This window comes from Kryptolebias marmoratus, linkage group LG3 (assembly GCF_001649575.2).
Source record: "Kryptolebias marmoratus isolate JLee-2015 linkage group LG3, ASM164957v2, whole genome shotgun sequence".
NCBI classification, from domain to species: Eukaryota; Metazoa; Chordata; class Actinopteri; order Cyprinodontiformes; family Rivulidae; genus Kryptolebias; species Kryptolebias marmoratus.
The window spans coordinates 22,264,907-22,274,284 of NC_051432.1; positions in this window are offsets into that span (position 1 = coordinate 22,264,907).

The window sequence follows — 9,378 nt, forward strand, 5'->3', positions numbered from 1 at the left end:
TTCTGAAACAGCCGAAATTGCACCAATACCAAAAGTCATAGCTGGAATGGCGGTAATGAGCTGAACGTTTTGATATATGAACGGTTGAAATAGCTGAAAAATTGTGGAAGGAGATAGGTGCCGAAAAACGTACGGAATAGGGAAAGAATAATAAAGAGAAACAGGAAAACAATGGTGTGAATGCTTAAAAGCATTCACACAATAAAGAGAAACAGGAAAACAATTGTGTGAATGCTATAAAGCATTCACACAATTAGATTAACTGGCTGCAGGTCAGTAAGAGTAGTGGGGGTAAAAAGAACAGTTCAGAGAGGCTGAATCTCAGAAGTAAATATGAACAGAGGTCTACCAGTTTGTGAAACATTGCACCTAAATATTGTGGTAGAATTTCAGACGTTCCTCAACAGAAAATTGAGAAGACTCTAAATATGCTATCATCTACATTTTATAATATTATCGAATGATTTAAAGAATCTGGAGTCGAACGCCTGATCTGAAGACGTCTCTGTGTGCTAGGGACAAGATTGAAAGTCAGTAATGGATGTCCACGATCTTTGGATCAATAAAAACAGGTCTGGTTCTGTTCTGGACATCACTGCGTGGACTCAGGAACACTTCCACAGATCCCTGTCTGTAAACACAGCTCACCCTGCTGTCCTCAAATGCTGCTTAAAGCTCTATCAGGCAAAGAAGAAGCCAGATCTGAAATGTTGGTGTTTTTTTCTGGGCCAAAGTTAATTTAAAATGGACTGAGCCAAAGAGGAAAACTGTTATGTGGTCAGAAAATTACAAATTAATAATAATTTAAAAAATCCCACAGACACCTTGTCTTCTGTACTGAAGTGGGGAGGGACCATGAGGTCTGTTATCAGCATACAGTTCAAAAACCTGCCTCTCTGTTGGTATGGGGGTGCATTAGTGTCTCTGGCATGGGTAACTCACACATCTGGAATGGCACCATCAATGCAGAACAGTATGTACAGGTTTTTGAACAATATAAGCTCCCATCCAGAAAAAAAATCCAGCATAGAAGCCCCAGGACTGCTGAACAGCTACAACCCTACATCAGACGAGAATGGGACAACGTTCTCCTCCAAAACCTCCAGCAGCTGCTCTCCTCGGGTCCTAGATGTTTACAGGCTGTTGCTGAAAGAAGTGGGGATGCTTCACAGCTGTAAACAGCCATGTCTCGACTGTTTTGGGATGTGTCACTGGGATAAAATTCAATATTGCCCTATTTCTGTTGCCAAAAAATGGTATAGCTTCTCAGTTTCACCATTTCAGATGTTTACTATGTTCCATTTTAAATTAAATACGGCTTTATGAGATTTGCAAATCATTACATTCTGTTTTAATTTACAACTTCCACACTGTCCCAACTTTTTCGGAACCAGGGTTGTGGAAGGACAGAGGAATGTGCTCTCTTGAGGTGATTTATATTCATAAACCACTGATTCAGGTTTAGTTGAGGGCCATTGTGAAGTGCAGGCACCTCGAACACAGCTAAACCCAGTTATTCAGGAAGGAACCAATGAGGTGAGAGCTTCCCCAGGAAGGTATAGGTGGAAAGGAGGGGTTGCCTGGTCTGTTGCTATGGGTTACCACCTGGTGACCTTTGACAAGCTGTGGAGGAGCACCTCACTGAGACGACTGTCCACTCAGGACAGAGGAAATCGGGCTGTGTGGAGTTCCTGTTCTGTGTCGACCGTCAGATCTCTGCCTTCCCTCACATTTTGTCAGATAATGTTCCTGTTTCTAGCTTGTGCAACGGGAAACGTCAGCACCGCTTTCTGAAATCTCCAAAAGAATCAGTTAAATGAAGTGGGCTGAAGCGAGAGAAAGTCCATATTCTCCTGTTTTTTTTTCTTCCTCTTAAGATAAATGGCTCTGCGCAGCCCTGACCGGGTCATTGGAGGAGGATAAATGTTTCCTGCATGAATATTTATTGTGACATATGACACAGATTCAAACAGTCAGTAACATTGCTAACATTCTCCTTTTCATGGGAGCTTTCCTCATAAAATCCAACTCTAATGAAAATCACTTTTTTATGGTTACAAACTCACAAATCATAATTTTTCAGCTTTTTTTGTTTTTATTTCTCACCTGAACTGTTACTGTTTATTGTTATCTTCACACTCAATTTTTAAGGACTGGATGATTTTTTTCACCCTTTAATACTAATAATATTTTATCAAAGTGCACAACGTCTGTAAAATAGCTGCAGGATACCTTCTTAACAGCAAGATTATCGCCCAAAGGTGAAGGCAGAGTGATAATATTTTTGCCCATGTCTGTATGTTGATTTGTCTGTCTGTTAGGAAAACTAACTCATGAATCGGAGCATGGGTTTTAATGAAAGTTTTAGAAAGTAATCACTGGCTGTGCATCTACCACTGAATAACTTTTCGAGTCAACTCAATTCAAGATGGCTGCCACAGCTGATCAGCTTTGGCCCACACGAACATGGTGACACTTCAGTGAAATTTGCCACGAAAATTTGGTGTGATAGCAGCTGAGAGTCATTTACAACAGACTCCAACACATCATGCATCATTGCATAAGATTTTACATAATGTTGTTTTGGGGGGTTAATTAAAATAGCTATAACTTTGTCATTTCACATCATAAAGATGACCTAAGTCTTAAATTCTGGTGTGAAAGGTGGCGGGCGATATGCATTACTTTAAGAAATGTGGTGCCCTGTGGTAGCAAAGGTCAAAGGAGACTGTGTTATCAGAAATAAGAGCGTAAGAAGAAGGCTGAATCGTGTTTTTTAATCGTTTCTCAACAGTTACTGTAATAAAATTTGTGAGTTTAAAGCGCCGTCTCCTATTTCATTACAACTGCCACAACAACGTGTTGAGAAACACTGACGAAAACATATTTCTTGATAGCTGACACACTTTGCAAGTGCTGTATAATATCGGTGTAGCCATTCGCAGCAGGGCCTTTGTAAAAAACTGTGAGATTTAACACTTATCTGTGTCTGTTTTATTTCCAGCTTTCAGTTGTCAGCGTGTTTGTATTCACACATCTTTCATCGCTAAAAGCTGAGACACCTCTGCTCTGCACTTTAGCACTAAAAGGGGATCTTCAGAAGACCGTTTTCTTTGTGTTGTTGCACAATTTCCATTTGTTGCAGAAATTTGCATATCATTTTGTGCCAGTGCACTCTGCAGTTTCACAATTATGTGACAAACTCTCCTGCACAGGGTTCTTTCCTCTTCTCAGTTTTTACAAATCACTTATCACAATAATGCAGTAAAAATATATTTGTAATTATAAATACAACTTGCAAAAAGATTCTTATAAAAGCTGCACTATTGTTAATTTAAAAATCTTTACATCGGGACAAACTGGCATTAGTTGATGTGAAGTTGGCGTAAAAATGTGCAGCTGCTGTTTTAGTTTCAAGCAACGTCTCACGTCTTCAAAGTCACAATCCACAGAAAAGGACATCTTTGTCACCTACACTCTACATCGTGAACACGATGTTCTTCCTGTTCTAAAAAAAAAAAAAAGGAAAGAACCCAAAGCACTGAAAGTGAAACATGTTTCTGAGTCTAATTCTGCATCTGTGCAGCATTTGTGAAACAACCAAAGGTTTAAAAATGAAAGTCCGAGCTGCTCCTCTGGTTAAAAATACAGACAACGAAAACAGAAGAAAGGTCTGATATTCACCAACTCGAGAGCTCACATAAAGTGTACAACACATCACATGTTTCATTAAATTAATCAACATTTGTGTTTTGTGTGGACTGAAGAATCAAACATTTAAGAGTAACTCCGCCTTTCATGCCAGAGTTTTGGACTAAAATAATGTTATGACAAAAAATGATGGATTTATAGCCGTTTTGGTTAATCCTTGAAAATAATAGTATGCACAATCTCATGTGATCTCGAATTATCTGGTAATGTGTGGCGTGTGTGTGTTCTGACTGACTCTCAGCTGAATATCTGTGAAACTCACTGACCAAACTGTCCTGCAGAGATCAGCCATCTTCTGATCACATACACATACTTTTACCCAAAATAAGATGTGAAGTGTGGTAAAATTAGTTAAAAGATATGAAAAGTTTACTTCTGGTCCAACCTAAACTCATACTGATATATTTAAAGTCACGATGGCTGTTAAAATACATGATTTTTCAATGTTTTCGATTTGAGTTTGTTGTACTTGTGTATAATTTATTATAAAAATAACCACTAAATACACTGCCAAAAGTCTACAGCATAATTTGTGATAAATGAGTAAAATCAGCAGAAGCATGTTTTGTTGCCAATAATTACAAGTTGTAAACAAAGATGAGGAATATTTGTTGTTTTCTAATGCAATTTGTACAGAACCTCTGATAAGTTTAGATTACGTTAACCCCCAAACAATCATTTCATGATGCAGAAATTGTGCAGAACATAAAAAATTGCCTATTTTGACAGCTTTTTTTTGGCTTTAATCAACACATAACGACTTGAATACTAAGGTAATGACATCAGAAAACATGAAATGTGGTTTAAAATAGAACCAGAGAAGTGATTATAAACAGAAAATAAAACTGAGAGGAGTCAGGACATGCAGCTTGGCAGGTTTCTCTCTGCTGTGTTCCAGCTGCCCTCCAGGAACATAAAATAACACGTTAAGAGTTTCTCTCAGGATGCCGAGTGGTTACCATCCATTCCCTCTGTTTCTATATGGAAAGGGCCTGTGTGTGTGTGTGAGCCACGCTGGGCACCGACAGTTGCACATCTGTTAGTGTGGTCCAGTTTCACAAGAAAAGGTTCCACTATGCTGATGTGATGCAACAGTAAGGCAACTTCTTCATGCCGTGTACCAAAGGACTGAAAATCTGTTTTAGTCATTGAGTCGAGCACAAAGAAGAAATGCTGAACTCGTTAAAAGTTTGTGAGCAGCTGGGGGGTTGCCTGAAAGAAACAAGGGATTAGTTGTGTCCGTCTGGAACTGAATCCAAATGGTCCGTTAATCCACCAGCAGGTTGAAATACAGACTTAAAAAAAACAAACAAAAACTGCAACTAGAGGGAAAAAAAAGCATTTTCTGCAAAAATGCTGCTGAATGATGAGTGACTGCTGAATTTTATTAAAGAAGCTGAAGCTGATGAAGTAAAAAGGATCAGAACAGAAGGTAAAATAAGCTAAAGCTAAAAGCTAAAAGCAGAAAAACAACAGGTCAGTGATAAAGGCAATTTTAGCTAAAAGCCAAAAGTCAGCAAACAGTAGCTAAAACTAGCAAAACATAGACTAAAATCCAAAACTAACAACATAGTAGCTAAAAGCCAAAATTAGCCAAACAGTAGCCTTAAAACTAAAACCAACAACACACTAGCTAAATGCTAAAATTTGCATAACTGGAGTTGCAAATTTAGCATGTAGCTAAAAAAGAGTTTGGTTGTTGAGTTTGTTGTTTTGTTGTGAGGTTTTGGTACGCAAAAAAAGTTTGAAATTAGGCCACTGAGCACATTGGCCTGTGTTTAACTAAATGAACCACACAGGTCGATTAAAACTTCAACAGAAGCTTTACATTCAGTTTGACGAGCTCAATCTGTTAAGATTTTTTTATCTTGTAGGTGGTTCTGCTGTTTGTGGCAGGTCAAACCATGCATGTTCTTCCTCCAAACAGATTATCAGAAGCCAAATTCACCCTCGACTGCTGGGTGTGTCTGTTAATGAGAGTTTTACCCCATGCAGTGTTGAAAGTGATGGCTTTAGTGCTACATTTGCTCAAAGTGAAGCTTCGCAGTTAAGATCTTTACAGAGAAAAATGCCAATTTAAGTCTGAAAGGCTCAACAACAGCCAGAGAAAGGGAGTCAAAATATCTCTGACTCCCATTCCTTTCCAGGACAAATCCTCTTTTTTTTTTTGTAAATTCCTTTAAGTCATTTTTCATAAAGTCCTGTGTGAGTGTCTAAAATATGAGCCATCGGCTGCTTTTCGGTCATGTGACACGAGACTGATGACACCACAAATAGCACTGTGGGTTTGGGCTATTTGTTTGGTTTGTCGTGTTTGTTCAACAATCAGTTGTTGTTTTTTTGGTCTGATATATAAAATTAGGTCCAAAGGCAACAACCAGTGTTGTGTATTTAGCTTTCCTTCCAACGTTTTTCTTTAACAGCAAACCCAACATTTGTGGTTAACCACAGGATGAAAAATAACATCAAGTCAACACCGAGCAGAGCAGCAGGGGAACTTATAATTATACAAGATCAGCATTTCTTTTTTTTTTTTTTTACTTCAAACTGTTAAATGAGGAGAAACAGCTTTTTCTGAACATCAAAACTTAATTCATTGAAAAATAGAAATTTCAAGAACGCACTTATAATCAAAAACTGGAGACTAGCTTTTAGCTATGGGTTGGCTAAATTTAGCTTGTTGCTAAATATTTCCTAACGTCTATTTGTTGAATTATCTGTGACTCTGCGTTCTCAAGCATTAAAACACAAACTGCCTTTTTTAATTCAGCTGTAACAATCATTATTTTTATGATTAAAGTGAGTGGCACAGTCGCAGCAGGAGCTATGAGGACTGCTGCTCATACTGACAATAAAATCTAATTAAAACGCTGAAACATCATCAGGCTCCATTATTGAATCTGCATCGATTCAAACCCATCTGAATGGATCCATTAGGTTGGTTCAGTGTCGTAAACTGAGTCTGAATCGATGTTTCTTGAACTTTCATCGGAAATTCTGTCCAAGCTAAGTCTCAGTTTATTATGCCAGCGATAATTTAATTATTTGAAAATGCTTCTCCACACCTTATTTCCATCCAAACAGTTTTTGAACTAGATCTGAGCTGTTCTGCCTGCTGTTTGTCAGGTTTAAAATTTAAGTGTTTTTTTTTTATTGAAGAACTTAAACTGAACTGAGCTGAACAGAAAGAAGCAGCACAGCAGATATGAGGCAACGAGAATGTAAATATCTGAACTGTTCCTTTACGAGTCGCTGTTTGGACAGTCAGTTCATCAAAACTGCAGACTATCCCTGTAAGCATTCCAAAAAAGTGTTGTGATTTTTGTGTTTTTGAAATAATATGTGCTCTTTAGTTTTTTCTTTTGTTGTGATCCACTATCTATTCTTTATTCTTTATTTTTGTCCACTTTCAGTGTTAAACACAGTGAACGTGTTGCTGCAGGTAGTTATCCACACATGAGGTAATTTAGATGAGCTCACTACACAGCTGTTTGGTATTTACACACACACATTGTTCCAGTATGGGAAGGTCAAGTGACAGCAATCACTACAGCTTACAGACACATTTCCCAAAACTGACTAAAGTGCTTCTTGTAGAAAATCTTTTCTCCTTCTGACAGATCAGATTTTTCCCACACAGGCCCCTATTTTAGATGACTGATGGTCACGATGTGCAGACGTCATTTAAATGCAAGAGGGACTAATGCTCAGTGACAGCACACACACACACACACACACACACACACACACACACACACACACACGCACACACAATCTTTCCATTTGAGAGCAGTGCAGCTACAGAGATAGTTTCACATGGTTTTCTTTACCTGACAATTAAATGCAGACACAAGCAGACCAAAACAGTACAGTGAAACTACCTACCTACACACACACACACACACACACACACACACACACACACACATGTTGCTTTGTTTACTGGAGACACTGAGACAACACGAACTCGTCCTCTTCCTGCCTGCATGTTGTGCCTGATTTGTTCATTCTCTGCCTGTCTCTTCATTCGTCTCCGTATGTTTGGCGCTCTGTTTGTGGTAACACGATGAAAAATAGCGTTAGAGCAGTCAAGATGATGCTCCAGCAGGCCAAGAGAACCAGGATCCCATACGAGACCCGTCAGCGAGCTGCTCTCACACTGCGGAGGAGCTGAAAGCACGGAGCCAGCTGCTCATGGAAACTCTTCTGTGTGCAACCGCTGCATGCAACAGGAACCCAGCCGCTCCAATCTTCACTTTGCACTTAAATAACACACTTATGAATCTGATGCTTGTGCAAGAGGCTGTTATTGTACACAGGGCGGTAACCTTGACAACGGAGATCTTTCACTGTCACATGCATGAAGTAAAAATTTGCTTCTTGCTTTTGCACCTTGTCGCTTCAAGACCACTCTTCACTCACTTCTCTTTTTAGTTGCTCCCTGTTTCCTGTCCCATTTCTGGTTTCATCATATCAATGGTATATCTAAACAAAAAGCAGCTCTCCTGCTAGCTAAAGTAATTATCCAGATATAGAATTTAGAGGCTGGCATCTTATTTTACTTTGTAAAATAAAAACCATAAATGTAAAAGTAAAAGGAAAGTGTTTCCCTGATGGTTTAAAATACAAAACCTTGACTATCCTCTCACCAATCTGAACTTCCAAAGATGGAAAGCCAACCCATCTGTCTATAAACTTTGTGTAAATGTTACCACTGGTTTAAAAATGCAGTATCTATTTTAATCTAACACAAAACTAGTAAAACATGAGCGCAAAACATTAAAATACCTAAAAGCATTTGGACCTTAAGCACCTAATGTTGTAAAAAGTGGCTTCTTTTTATTTCTCTTTGGTCAATAATAAACTTAGAGCAGATAGTTGTAGGATTTTATCCGTTTTAAACAGTTTGAGTTCTACTTTGCTGAATGTTTACTTCATACCATTTTAATGGATGCCAGGTCAGGATAGCAGTGGGGCAGATTTATGTCAGACATTTTTGTGCTGTTGTTTTAAAACACATTAAATGCAGTTTGGAGTGATCTAAAGGAAATCAGCAAGACTTTTCCTGGGAAATACGTATATCATACAGCAGTGCACGCTCTGTATTTATCATCCAGTGCTGGACAAATGAATGTTTTCAAACTTTTTGTTGAGCATGCTTTGCAAAAAAAAACCAACTTAAAAATGTTTTTCATTCAATACGTGATCAGTTGAATTTGCTCCTAATCTCTACTAATTTACCTTTAATCTACCCATTTTTGCAGCATATTAACTTTGTTGCATAAACACTTCATGTCTGTTTTCTTACCCTGTGTTCTCTAAGCTACAACCACTGCAGTTCTGTAGAGATCATCCCCCAATGTTTGTCTCTAGACAGTTTTCTTGCTGTCTGGTGGGGGTTGAGAAAATGCAGAAGCTTTTTCCCTGGAAAATGGGTGAAGGGCTGAATGCTGAGGAGGGAAAGAGGGAAAAGGGGGAGGAGAAGCAGAGTAGGAATTTTTGGGAGACTTTGATTACCTACTGGGAAAACCAAAGCACAGCAGCAGCTGTTTATATTGAGCATTACTTATCAACTTTCTTAAGTTTCCTGTCTCCCTCTCTCTTTATCCCTCACCCCTCCTGTTTGCTCTGAGAGAGAGTCCTGAATAGCTCCTGAAATAGAGCCCA